General features: G+C 71.4%; 2 long non-coding RNA genes across 2 annotated transcripts; one reads left to right on the top strand and one right to left on the bottom strand.

The window, feature by feature from the left end:
* Positions 1 to 69: 69 nt before the first annotated feature.
* Positions 70 to 781, bottom strand: LOC136995148 (uncharacterized). The gene is made up of 3 exons (XR_010886769.1): positions 669 to 781; positions 246 to 438; positions 70 to 160 (listed from the first exon to the last, which is right to left on the bottom strand). It is a non-coding gene; the product is annotated as an uncharacterized lncRNA (long non-coding RNA).
* Positions 782 to 7,736: 6,955 nt separating this feature from the next.
* Positions 7,737 to 10,738, top strand: LOC136995150 (uncharacterized). Its single transcript, XR_010886771.1, has 3 exons — positions 7,737 to 7,797; positions 9,297 to 9,409; positions 10,687 to 10,738. It is a non-coding gene; the product is annotated as an uncharacterized lncRNA (long non-coding RNA).
* The last annotated feature ends 1,264 nt before the right edge of the window (positions 10,739 to 12,002 follow it).

Here is a 12,002-nt window from a genome sequence, read left to right as displayed (position 1 = left end):
CCGTGTGTGGGGCAGGAGCTCGAGGGGGCGGAGCCACATTCCCCCCCACACTCACCTGGTGTGGGGGCAGCAGCTCGGGGGGGCCGGCGAGGCTGAGGCAGGTGGGGGCCGGACCCCCCGACGTGGGCGACGGCGTGGAGCAGCCCTGCCGTGGGGGGCCCTGTGGGGCAGGAGGGGGGGGGGACACACGTGGGTGCCGCTGTGGGTCACTGGGGGGGCGGGGCCGGGGGCGGGGCCATACTCACCCCCCAGCCCCAGGCGGGGGCCGGGCAGGGCCAGGTGGAGGCGGGTGCCGTTGGGGCGGGGTCCCGGCGGGAGGTCGAAGGTCAGCCCCGCCCACACGGTGAGGGCGGGGCCGGGGGGCGGCGGCGACCCGGAGCCGTTGTTGGTCCCACAGAAGGGGAAGCGGGCGAGGGCGGAGAGCAGGGCGCCCCAGGCCTGCGGGGGGGGGTGCCCGTGACGTCACCGCCCCGCCATGACGTCACTGCCCTCCCCGCGACGCCATGTCTGCGCGCCGCCCTGTGATGTCACACCCACGTGGGGCCCAGCCGCATTCCCCGTGACGTCGCTCCCCCACGTGACATCGCGCCCACCCAGGGCCGCGCCTCCGCCCGCCCCGCCCCTCCCGTGACGTCGCAGCCCCCGTCACGTGCCGGCGGCGCCCCCACCTGGGCGGCCTCGGGGTCGGGCAGGTCCCGTCGCGCCGCCACGTGGCGGCCGAGGGCGGCGAAGGCGGCGCCGAGCGCCAGCAGCGAGAGCGCCAGGGCGGCGGCGGGGGGGCGCCGCGCCAGCCCCGCCCACGGCCCCGCCCCCGCGGCCCCCGGCCCCGCGCGCGCGGGACCCGGCGGGGCGGCCGCCGCCATCCTGCGCGCCGCGAAGCCTCACGGGACCTGTAGTCCCGCCCCCCGCCCCTGCCCTCTTGGCCGCCGCGCGGCCTCACGGGGACTTGTAGTCGCACCGCGCCAGTTTCCGCCCCCCGCCATCTTGGGCGCCGCGCGGCCACACGGGAAACGTAGTCCCACCTCTCCCCCACCCTGTGCCAGCCCCGCCCCCGCCTGCCATCCTCAGAGCCGCGCGGCCTCATGGGATGTGTAGTACCGCCCCTCCCGACGCCATCTTCAGGGCCGCGTGGCCTCACGGGATGCGTAGTCTTTCTCCCCGTCCCCGCCCCCCTCCGCCGCCATCTTGCGCGCCGCGCGGCCTCACGGGACGTGTAGTCCCGCCCCTCCCAGCAACCATAGAGTTCCACCCGCCCACCCACCGCCTCTCCGGCCGCGGGAGGCCCCGCTCGGTGGCGCCGCAGGGGGAGGCAGCAGCGGCGGCCGGGCCCGGGCTCTGCCGTTTATTGGGGGCCCCGAGCCCCGGCGGTAAAAACAGGACAGTTAAAAAGCCGCCGTCGCCGCTGGGGAGGGGGAGGGGGGGCCACGGGGGCCCGGCCCCCCCCCCCCAGCGCTCCCCTGCCCGGGGGCGGCGCCCCAGCGTTAACCCTTCCCGTCCAGGGGGTCCGCGTAGACCGTCACCTTGCCGGGGGCTGCGGGGCGAGAGGGGGGGGGGGGTGAGGGGCTGGGGCAGGGGGGTCACCTACAGCTGCCCCCCCCCCCACGACCCTCTGACCTGCCCCCCCCCGGGCACCTCTGGTCCTCAGAGTGTCCCCCACCCCCTCCCTGGACACCCCCCCAGCCCCTCATGTCCCTCAGGGCCCCCCCAAAACCCCTCCGGATGCCCCCCACCCCCCATGTCCCTCAGTAGCACCCAAAACCATGCCAGACCCCCCCCCAAACTCCCCCATCCTTCAGTGTCCCCCCCCCCAAAACCCATTTGGATCCCCCAGTCGTCGTCCCCAAGGCACCCCAGTCCCTCAGTGACCCCCCGACCCCTCCCTGGACCCCCCCCCAGACACCCCAGTCCCTCAGACCCCCCCCCCAACCCCCCCTGGACCCCCCCATCCTTCAGTGTCCCCCCCCAAAACCCATCTGGATCCCCCCAGTTTCCCCCCCAGGCACCCCAGTCCCTCAGTGTCCCCCCAAACCCCCCCCATGCCCCCCCCCCAGCTCACCCTGTCTGTGCACCTTCCATATATGATCCCAGGCTGCAGAAAGAAAAAATGGGGGGGGGGTCAGGGAGGAGCCCGGCAGCTCCCGGTGCCCCCCCCCGGCCCGGTGCCCCCCCACGGCCATCCCCAAAGCCCCGAATCCTCCCCACGGCTTGGCGCTCCCCACAGCCAACCCCACGGCCCCGTTGTCTCCCCCCCCAAGCCCGGCGTTACCTTCCGTGTGGTAGCTGCGGGCGGCCTCCCAGTCGGGGGGGCTCATGCCCTCGGCGCCGGGCCCCGCCGCCGCCACCGTCCCCCCTCGCGTCCCGGCCTCGGCGCCCGGCCCCCCGGCCCCCGGCTCGTTGATGAACGAGAGCCCCCACTCGTTCTGGAAGATGGCGCCCAGGTGGGGCTGAGTCGGGCGCCCGGGGTCCGGCGGCGGCGGCGAGGAGGAAGAGGAGGAGGAGGAGGAGGAGGAGGAGGCCGGGCCGCCGTGGGGCAGGCCGGGGGCGGCCGTGCGGAGGGCCGAGGCGGGGCACGGTGGGGGGCGGCGGCGGGCGCTCCAGGTTCTCCTTGAGCTTGCTGGCGTAGCTGATCTTGGGGATGGTGCGGGCCCGGCTGCTGTCCACGGGGAAGGCGGGCGGCGGGCGGAAGAGCAGCCAGGCCTCGGGGGGGGCAGCCGGCGCCGGGCGCCGCTCCGGCGAGGGCGAGCAGGAGGAGGAAGAGGAGGAGGAGGAGGAAGAGGAGGAGGAGGCGGAGGCGGGCGGGGGGCAGGCGCGGCGCGGGCCGGCCCAGCCGCCGCGGGATGACGACGACGACGACGACGACGCTGCGGCACCGGCGCCGCCTCGGGGGGCCCGTGGCCGTTGGGGCTGGGCCCCCACTCCTTGGCGGTGCCGCCGCCGGGCCGGAAGCTCTTGCGGTAGGAGGGGTGGAAGGGGCGGCCGTAGTGGTGGGGGCGGTGGGGGGGGGGCGCCGCCCGCTCCCCCCCCGGCGCCCCCCGCGCCCCCCCGGGGCCGCCCGAGGGGCTCGCTGCCGCCGTTGTCGCCACCGTTGTCGCCGTCGTCGCTGCAGGGGTCCTCGGCGGGAGCCGCCGTCGCCGCCGCCGTTGTGAAGCCGTTGGACTCCCACGAGCCTGCGGGGACGGGAGGGTTAGCGGGATTGCGGGGACCCCCCCAGCCCCCCCCCCCCAAAGGGGACCCACGATGGGGGCAGCAAGGGGGCAAAGTGGGGGACGCCCCAACCCGCCGCACAGGCAAAGGGCTGAGCAGGGTTGGCCCAAATCACGGCGGGGGGGGCAGCGAGGAGAAGGGGCTGAGGGGGGACGCCCCGACCTGCTATGGGGGGGGGGTGGAGAGGGGCAGGGGCCCCGGGGGGCTGCCCCGACCCGTGTTGGGGGGGGGCAGAGCAGGGCAGGGGCCGAGTGGGGGACAGGCCTGACCTGCAATGGGGGGGGCAGAGCAGGGGAAAGGGCCGAGGAGGGACAGACCCCCCCCCCCAATGGGAAGGGGCCAAGTAGGGGCGCCCCAAACCGCGACAGAGGGCGGGGGGGGGGGGAAAGGAGCCGCCCCGACCCGCCGCGGGAAGGCACCGAGTGGGGCAGCAGCCCTGACCCACTATGGGGGGGGGCAGAGCGGGGCCACCCCGACCCATAACGGGCAGGGACCGAGTGATTCCCCCCTCTCCCCCAAGAGAAGGGGGCAGCCCCGGTCCGCGATGGAGGAGGGGGGGACTGAGCGGGGCCCCCCCCCAAATCCCGGTATCCCGAAAGGGGAAGGGGGAGAGGAAACGGGAACCACGCGGAGGGACGCGGCGCCGCCGGGAATGGCCGGGGAGGAGGAGGTGACGGCTACGAGGAGGAGGGGAGGGGGGGCCTCCCGGTACGGGGTGGTGGGGGGGGGGTTGCCGGTACCTGCGGGGAGGCGGGAGGCGATGTGGTGCAGCTGCCCCTCGAGCCGGCACTTCTCCTTGCGCAGCGCCAGCAGCCGCGGCTGCGGCCCGCGAGTCTCCTCCATCGCCGCCGCCCCGTTAGCGCCGCGCTGCCGCCGCTGCCGCCGCTGCCGCCGCCGCCCCGGCCCGGCCACGTGACCCGCGCGCTCCTCGCCGCGCTCCCCACCGCCGCGTCATGTGACCGCCCGGCGCGGACCCGCCGGGGGGGGGGGGGGGGCGCAGAGAGAGAGAGAGAGAGAGAGAGAGAGGTCGCCCTTCACCACGTGACCCGCCCCCGCCCGCGCCGGGCCAATGAGGGCGCTCGGCGCCGGCGCGTCACAATGCGCGACTCCCGCCCGCCCGAGTTACTTTCACCCGGGCACCGTGCGGCCACGTGACCCCCGCAGCGGCGCCTTCTCCACGTGACTCGCGGGGGGAGGGACGGGGAGGGGAGGGTGGAAGGACACGCGGCGGGATCTCCGCCCTGATTGGCCAGCGCGACGCCGAGGGGAGGGGGCGCACTCGCTAAGCTCCGATTGGCCGCAGCGTGCGGGCTCTCCTGCCATTGGGCGGCGCGACAAGCCCGCTTCCGGCGCCGCCACGCCCCCTTTGGTCTCCCTAGCAACCGCTTGGCGCCAAAACCCCGCTCTTCGGTCTCCTTGGCAACCCCGAGGTGCCATTCCCCTCCCTCCCCCCGCGCTTCGGCCGCCTTTTGAGGGCCCGGGTGACATCACCCCCCCCCGGCACCATTTTTGAAGGGGAAAACGTACAAATCGCCACAAGACGCAGCCCAGCGCGTCTCCCTGGCCGCCTTTTCTTCACTCCCCCCCATCCCACACACACACTGTCACCTCGAGGTCTTCAGGGGGGCAGCGCCGGGGGTGAGGAGGGGGCGACGCCCGAAGCCACGTCGCCGTGGACAGAGGCGGCGGGACAAAACACCCCCCCCCCCACGCGCCGCGCGCGCGCGGCGCCCCCTCAGGGCGTTTAAAAGGGGGCGCGTGGGCGGAGCCCGTAACGGCCGCCCACGTGCGCGCGCGCGCGCGGGGGGGGGCGCACTGCGCATGCGCCCGCGCAGCGCGCTGCCCCCCCCACCCCCCGCACCGGCCCGCCTTTTTTTCACCCCCGCCGGCGACACGCGCGTCCTGCGCATGCGCCGCTGCGGCGCTGGACCGCGGCGCGCATGCGCCGTCTGACTCCGTACCCTGCCTCTGCCGCAACCTCTGTGTGCATGCGCGGGGGGTGGAGTGCGCGTGCGCACGGAGCGGCCCCGCCTCCCCCGCCACTGTCTCCCCCCTTACCGGGGCGGCGGCGCATGCGTGGTGGGCGGGGCGGTGCGACATTTTGGATGGAGTGGGTGGGCGGGGCGGGCCACGCCCCTCCAGCAGAGGTCAGCGAGTGACGTCATCCTGGGGGCGGGACCACGGTGAGAGGGGGCGAGCAGCCACGCCCACCCCCACGCAGAGGGAGGAGCCCTGGGACTAGCGAGGGGGTGGGGCTTCTGGAGTGGGAGGTGCCAGCTGGGGGCGGGGCCAGCAGAATGGGCGGGGCTCCATGTGGGTGAGTAAACAGGTGGGGGCAGGGCAAAAAAGTGGGGCGGGGCCAAGGGCTTGGGGCGGGGCTAAGGGTGGCACAGGGTGCGCAATGGGGAGGGGGAAGGTGGAGGGGAGGGGCCAGAGCGAGGGGGAGGGGCCAGAGAGAGGGGGGCTAATAGTGTGGGGCGACGTATTGGGGGGGTATAGAGGAGCAGGGCCATATGGGGGGGGCATGCGAGGGGGCGTGGCCTGACCGGGGGGGCGTGGCCAAAGCATGGCCTCAAGGTGAGGTGGGACCTCTGGGTGGGCCACTGCCTCGAGATGTGGTGAGGTGGCCACACCCACTTGGGGTGGGGCGTGATGTGGCCACGCCCACTGTGGGGTGGTGCTAGGCCACCACCTCCTTGGAGATGTGGGTGGTGACCTTCAGGTTATTGGTGGTGACCTTCAGGGTGTGGGTGGTGACCTGGGGGCGGGGCTTATGGGGAAGGGGCGGGGCTTGTGGGAAGGGGCGGGGGCTTGTGGGAAGGGGTGGGGCTCGTTGTTGGCCCGCCCCTCCCACAGCTTGGTGGGACAGGGTTAGGTTCTGCCTGGGTGTTCCTATGGCAATATGGCTGCCGCCTACACCAGTATGGCTTCTCCATCCCAGTATGGCTTCACCCATCCCAGTATAGCTTCTCCATCCCAGTATGGGCTCTTCCACCCCAGTATGGCTTCTTCATCCCAGTATTGTCTTTCCCATCCCAGTATGGTTGCACCATGCCAGTATGGGCTCTTCCATCCCAGTAGTGGTTTCTCCATCCCAGTATGGGCTCTTCCATCCCAGTATGGCTTCTCCATCCCAGTATGGGCTCCTCCATCCCAGTATGGGTTTCTCCATCCAGTATGAGCTCCTCCATCCCAGTATGAGCTCCTCCATCCCAGTAGGGGTTTCTCCATCCCAGTATGGGCTCTTCCACCCCAGTATGGCTTCTTCATCCCAGTATGGTCTTTCCCGTCCCAGTATGGTTGCACCATGCCAGTATGGCTTCTTCAGTCCCAGCGTGGCCCCAACATCCCAGTTTGGCCCCAGTATGGCCCTCTCGTCCCCATTACAGCCCACCCCCATCCCAGTATGGGCCCATCTGCCCCCTTAGTACAGCCCCATGCGCCCAGTACGGTCCCAGTACGACCCCCCCCTCATCCCAGTAAAGCCCCAATATGGACCCTCCCCATCCCAGTATGGACCCTCCATCCCCAGTATGGACCCCCCCATCCCAGTATGGACCCCCCCATCCCCAGTATGGACCCCCCATCCCAGTATGGACCCCCCCATTCCCAGTACAGCTCCAATATGGCCAGTACGGTCCCAGTATGACCCCCCCCATCCCCAGTAAAGCCCCAATATGCACCCCCATATCCCCAGTATGGGACCCCCCATCCCCAGTATGGACCCCCCCATTCCCAGTACAACTCCAATATGGCCCCCCCATCCCAGTATGACCCCCCATCCCTAGTAAAGCCCCAATATGGACCCCCCCATCCCCAGTATGACCCCCCATCCCCAGTAAAGCCCCAATATGGACCCCCCCATCCCCAGTATGGTCCCCCCCATTCCCAGTAAAGCCCCAATATGGCCCCCCATCCCAGTATGGACCCCCCCATTCCCAGTAAAGCCCCAATATGGACCCCCCCATCCCAGTATGGACCCCCCATTCCCAGTAAAGCCCCAATATGGACCCCCCATCCCAGTATGGACCCCCCCCATTCCCAGTAAAGCCCCAATATGGACCCCCCATCCCAGTATGGACCCCCCCATTCCCAGTAAAGCCCCAATATGGACCCCCTCATTCCCAGTACGGCCCCAGTACGACCCCCCCGGGGGGCCCAGGCGTCCGGCCCCCCCCCCACCCATCACTGCAGGCCAGACTGGGGCCTCCCCCCCCGCCCCGTTAGATGGTTTCACCCCACCAACCCCCCCCCGCAATGGTCTCTCCCACCCCCCCCGATTTGTATAGTTTATTTTCACCATTTTTTGCGTTTTTTTAATTATTTTAATAATAAATCAATTATCGCAATAAAGAAGCTGGAAAAACCGCGGGGGGGGGGGGGAGGGAAGGGCCCAGGCGTCCGGGGCCTGCGGAACGGGGAGGGGGGGGGAAGTCGGTGATTTGGGGCGATGGGGATGGGAGGGGGGGGGTCGCGGGGGGCGGGGCCAGGGGCGGGGCTTGTCCGGCCCCACCCCCCCTGCCCCGGCCGCGCCGGCGCCGAGCCGCAGCGCCGCGGACGGACGGACGGACGGACGGACAGACCCGCGGACGGGTACGTGCATCCCCCCCCCCCAAACCAGTACAGCACCCCCCCCATCCCAGTACAGCTCCTGCATCCCAGTATGGCCCCCCCCAAAACCAGTATGGCCCCCCCAAACCAGTAAGGCCTCACCCATCCCCAGTACGGCCCCATTGTGGCCCCCCCATCCCAGTATGGCCCCCCCCAATCCCAGTATCCCCCCCCCATCCCAATGCGGCTCCTGCATCCCAGTACGGCCTCCCCCCATCCCAGTACGGCCCCCCCAATCCCAGTATGGCCCCAGTATGACCTCCCTAATCCCAGTACAGCCCCCCTCAATCCCAGTATGGCCCCAGTACGACCTCCCTAATCCCAGTACAGCCCCCCCAATCCCAGTATGGCCCCAGTATGACCCCCCCCAATCCCAGTATGCCCCCCCCAATCCCAGTATGGCCCCAGTATGACCCCCCCCAATCCCAGTATGGCCCCCCCAATCCCAGTATGGCCCCAGTATGACCCCCCCCAATCCCAGTATGGCCCCCCCAATCCCAGTATGGCCCCAGTATGACCCCCCCAATCCCAGTATGCCCCCCCCAATCCCAGTATGGCCCCAGTATGACCCCCCCCAATCCCAGTATGCCCCCCCCAATCCCAGTATGGCCCCAGTATGACCTCCCTAATCCCAGTATGACCCCCCCAATCCCAGTATGGCCCCAGTATGACCCCCCCAATCCCAGTATGCCCCCCCTATCCCAGTATGGCCCCAGTATGAACCCCCCCAATCCCAGTATGCCCCCCCCAATCCCAGTATGGCCCCAGTATAACCTCCCCCATCCCAGTATGACCCCCCCATCCCCAGTATGGCCCCAGTATGAACCCCCCCAATCCCAGTATGCCCCCCCTATCCCAGTATGGCCCCAGTATGAACCCCCCCAATCCCAGTATGCCCCCCCTATCCCAGTATAGCCCCAGTATAACCTCCCCCCATCCCAGTATGACCCCCCCATCCCCAGTATGGCCCCAGTATGAACCCCCCCAATCCCAGTACAGCCCCCCCAATCCCAGTATGGCCCCAGTATGAACCCCCCCAATCCCAGTATGCCCCCCCCAATCCCAGTATGGCCCCAGTATGACCCCCCCAATCCCAGTATGCCCCCCCTATCCCAGTATGGCCCCAGTATGAACCCCCCCAATCCCAGTATGCCCCCCCCAATCCCAGTATGGCCCCAGTATAACCTCCCCCATCCCAGTATGACCCCCCCATTCCCAGTATGGCCCCAGTATGAACCCCCCCAATCCCAGTATGCCCCCCCTATCCCAGTATAGCCCCAGTATAACCTCCCCCCATCCCAGTATGACCCCCCCAATCCCAGTATGGCCCCAGTACGCCCCCCCCATCCCCAGTACAACCCTGGGGGGGGGGGAATGTGGGGGGGCCCCGGGGAGGGTTTTTGGGGGGGGGGGAGGATCGTGACCGGGGGGGTCCCGGGGGGGGGGGGTCTGACCTCCCCCCCCCCCCCGGCCCTGCCCAGGCGCCGCCGCTCGGGGCTGGCGGGCAGCAGCCTGGCGGCCATGGGGGCCCCCGCGCCCCCCCCGGGGCTCTTCCTCCTCCTGCTGCTCCTCCTCGCCGCCCCCCCGCTGACAGGTACCGCCGGGGGGGGGGCACCGGGGGGCGGGAGGGGGGTTGGGGGGTCCTGGGGGGGGTCTGGGGGGGTTCTGGGGGGGTTCTGGGGGAGGTCTGGGGGTCCCAGGAGGGATTTGGAGGGGTCCTGGGGGGCTGGGGGGGTCCTAGGAGTCCCAGGAGGGGTTTGGGGGGGTCCTGGGGGGGTTGGGGGTCCCAGGAGGGATCTGGGGGGGTCCTGGGGGTCCTGGGGGGGGTCCTAGGAGTCCCAGGAGGGGTTTGGGGGGGTCCTGGGGGGGTTGGGGGGGTCCTGGAGGGATTTGGGGGGGTCCTGGGGGGTCTGGGGGGGTCCTAGGAGTCCCAGGAGGGGTTTGGGGGGGTCCTGGAGGGATTTGGAGGGGTCCTGGGGGGGGTCTGGGGGGGTTCTAGGAGTCCCAGGAGGGGTTTGGGGGGTCCTGGGGGGGTTGGGGGGGTCCTGGAGGGATTTGGGGGGGTCCTGGGGGGGCTGGGGGGGTCCTAGGAGTCCCAGGAGGGATTTGGGGGGGTTCTGGGGGGGCTGGGGGGGGGGTTGGGGGGGTCCCAGGAGGGGTTTGGGGGGGTTATGGGGGGGCTGGGGGGGTCCTAGGAATCCCAGGAGGGGTTTTGGGGGGTCATGGGGGGGGTCTGGGGGTCCCAGGAGGGATCTGGGGGGTTGGGGGGGGTCCCAGGAGGGGTTTGGGGGGGTCCTGGGGGGGCTGGGGGGGTCCCTAGGAGTCCCAGGAGGGGTTTGGGGGGGACCTGGGGGTCCCGGAAGCAATTTTTGGGGGTCCTGGAGGGATCTGGGGGGTTCTGGGGGGTCCCAGGAGGGGTTTTGGGGGGCCTGGGGGGTCTGGGGGAGGTCTGGGGGGTCTTGGGGGGTCTGGGGGATCCTGGGGGTCCCAGGAGGGGTTTTGGGGGTCCTGGGGGGGGCTGGGGGGATCCTAGGAGTCCCAGGAGGGGTTTTGGGGGTCCTGGGGGGTTCTGGGGGGGCCTGGAGGTCCCAGAAGAGGTTTGGGGGGGTCCTGGGGGAGTTTGGGGGGGTTCTAGGGGTCCCAGGAGGGATTTTGGGGGGCCTGGGGGGGTCTTGGGGAGGTCTGGGGGTCCCGGGGGTCCCAGGAGGGGTTTGGGGGGGTCCTGGGGGGGGCTTTGGGGGGGGGTTGAGGTCTCCCCAGGTTATTGGGGTCCCTGGGGGGATTTTGGGGGGTCCCGGGGGGGGTTCGGGGTCCCAGGGTGTTTTGGGGGGGGGGTCGTGTCCCCCGCTGACCCCGCGCCCCCCCCCCCAGGGCTGCCCCTGGCGGAGACCGATGCCCCCGGCCCCCCCCCCACCCCCTCGGCGGGGGCCCCGGATTGGGGGGGGGCGGCGTCGCCCCCCTGGACCCCCCCCGGACCTGCCCACCGCCCCCCCCGGGCAGCCCGGTGAGTGGGGCGGGGCTTGTGTGGGAGGGGCGGGGCTTGTGTGGGGCAGGGAGGGGCTTGTGTGGGGAAGGGCTTGTGTGGGAGGGGTGGGGCTTCCGTGGGGCGGGGCTTGCGTGGGGGCGGGGCTTGCACAGAGAGGGGCGGGGGTTGCACAGGGAGGGGGCGGGGTTTGTGCAGGGAGGGGCAGTGCTTGTGAGGGGTGGGGCTTGTGTGGGGCGGGGCTTGCACAGGGAGGAGGTGGGGCTTACATGTGGAGGGGGCAGGGCTTGAATGGAAGGGGTGGGCTTGCACAGGGAGGAGGCGGGACTTGCAGAGGGAGGAGGTGGAGCTTGCACGGGGCAGGGGTGGAGCTTGCATGGGGAGGAGGCGGGGCTTGCATGGGAGGGGTGGAGCTTGCACCAGGAGGAGGCAGGGCTTGCAGAGGGAGGAGGCGGGGCTTGCACGGGGCAGGGGTGGAGCTTGCATGGGGAGGAGGCGGGGCTTGCATGGGAGGGGGTGGAGCTTGCATGGGGTGGGCCTTGTGTGGGGAGGGGGTGGAGCTTGCACAGCAGGAGGCGGGGCTTGCACGTGGTGGGGGTGGGGCTTGCACAGCGAGGGGCAGGGCTTGCACAGAAAGGGGCGGAGCTTGCGTGGGGCAGGGCTCACACAGGGGGCGGAGCTTGCGCGGGGTGGAGGGGGGGGGGGAAGGGCTCCCTCACGGCCTCGCCCCCCCCCCACCAGGGCCCCCCCTGGCCGCGACCCCCCCGGCGCCACCTCCGACGCCGCCCCCCGGACGCCGGGGCCCCCGGGGACGGGTCCCCCTCCCCCCCCGTCACCCGCCGGGGTCCCCCCGGGGCCCCCCCGAGCCCCCCCGGGGGGGGTGAGGAGCCGGAGGAGGAGCCGGAAGAGGAGGAGGAGGAAGGGGAGGAGGAGGAGGAGGAGGAGGAGGGAGGAGGAGGAGGAAGGGGAGACCCCCCCTCCCAGCAGCCTCACGGCCACCAGCCCCGTCACCAGCCCCCAGCAGCCCGGTGAGGGGGGGCGGGGGGGGGGCAGGGGGGTCTGGGGACACTGGGGGGGGCATGGGGGGGCCATTGGGGGTCACCGGGGGTGGGGGACATTGGGGGGATCATGGGGGTCATTGGAGTCTGGGGACATTGGGGGGGGTCGTGGGGGGGTCATGGGGGGGGTCATGGGGGTCATTGGA

Source organism: Apteryx mantelli, chromosome 38 (genome assembly GCF_036417845.1).
Source record: "Apteryx mantelli isolate bAptMan1 chromosome 38, bAptMan1.hap1, whole genome shotgun sequence".
NCBI lineage: Eukaryota > Metazoa > Chordata > Aves > Apterygiformes > Apterygidae > Apteryx > Apteryx mantelli.
The sequence above is the reverse complement of the archived record's forward strand: the minus strand, read 5'-3'. Positions and strand labels throughout refer to the sequence as shown.